The sequence below is a fragment of the Trichosurus vulpecula genome, chromosome 3 (assembly GCF_011100635.1).
Source record: "Trichosurus vulpecula isolate mTriVul1 chromosome 3, mTriVul1.pri, whole genome shotgun sequence".
Taxonomy (NCBI): Eukaryota; Metazoa; Chordata; class Mammalia; order Diprotodontia; family Phalangeridae; genus Trichosurus; species Trichosurus vulpecula.
Window position 1 is genome coordinate 203,719,878 of NC_050575.1, and position 1,589 is coordinate 203,721,466.

Sequence of the window (1,589 nt, forward strand, 5' to 3'; positions counted from 1 at the left end):
TCAGGTCTGTGAATAATTGTTTTGTTCTTTTCCTGGTGGAGATCTGTACTTCTGCTTGAATTAGCTGGTTATTTTCAGTACCCAGCCTTTGGTTTCATAGAACCTGTTTTCTCTTCTTCCACTGAGGGTTGCCATTTTCATTTCTCCATAATGAACATTGGCTTATACATGGGCATTATCGTTTATATAGCCTTTAACTCCTGGGAGTCAGGATATCTAGGGTAAAGTTAGGTATAGGCTGGACTAGACAGTTGTGTTCAGTGATTCATTATGAGCTGGTAGGCACCTTAGAAATTTTGTCACACCCTCTCATTCTACATATGAAGAAAAAGAGGCCCAAATGCTTCTACTTGTTAGCTGTATGACCTTTGACCAGATACTTTGCCTTTGGGGACCTCAGTCTTCTGTAAAATAGGGATAGCACTACCAATTTAATAGATGTGAGGGGGTTCCTAGGAAATTCCTTTCTAGCTGAAAAAAGTCATCTCTAGAAACATCGAGAACTTGAGTAACGTGTCTCTTCCACCTAACTAGCCATGTGACCAGAGGCACAAAAAAACCTCAAGGCCTGAAAGACTTCAGAACTCATCTAGGCCAGCCCATTTCCCTTCTTCACTTCTGTTTTCCTTATCTCTTACATGGAGATGATACCTACCTCACTGTGCCATCAGGAAAAAAAGTGGACAGTGCTAAGATAAGCAGTATGATGTAGCCACAGAACTAATACTGAACTGAATATGCATTAATAAGGGGCAAGTTGTCCAGAATGAGTGGGAGTGATAGTCTTTCTGCCCCACTGCCTTGGTCTGATTCCATCTGGTCTCTTGTATTTAGGGAGGACACTGACAGACTAGAATATGCCCAGAGGAGCTTGACCAGTAGGTGGGAAGGGAAATTAGAAGTGAAAATCCACTCTGCTCTAATGAAAAGTTCCCCCTTTGCTTCTTACCTGGAATAGTAAGGATGTGCCAGAAGCTCAGATGAGATATCAAAAGGTCACTTTATCTAATCTGTACCTGAATGGAAGTGCACCAGGAGAGGAGGCCTAAGAATATCTCTGAAGGTCACTTGAAACTCAAAATAATCAGCTAGGATAAGATTTTTAGAAAGAGATTTCATAACTTTGAAAAGTTATCTTATGGAAGAGGCATTGGACTTGTTCTGAAGGGCTCTAGTGGAGGGGGTAAAGGAAGAAGTAGTATTAGAGTAGGTATGATACAAGTGAAGGCCTTCCCCTGATAATTACAGCTGTTGCAAATGGGATGGGCTGCCTTGCAGAGTTGGTATTTATGTAGTAGTTTTTAAAATTTATAAATTGATATCTGCGATTTCATTTATTCCTTCCACTGGCCTTGTAAGGTAGGTTAACAGTGAATTCCCAATTAAGTATGGGTTGGACAAGGTGATCCAACACCTTTTCTGAGGTTCTGATGTTTTGTTACTATTGCAAGTAAGAAGGAATTTTTCTTTAGAACACAACCTATCTTCATTTTTTACTTTCTTCTTGGCCTTCCAAATAGTAGTAAAAACATATTAGTGATTGGAGAGTTACTTGTTGATATTCTGCATTGTATGCTAGCTTTAATACC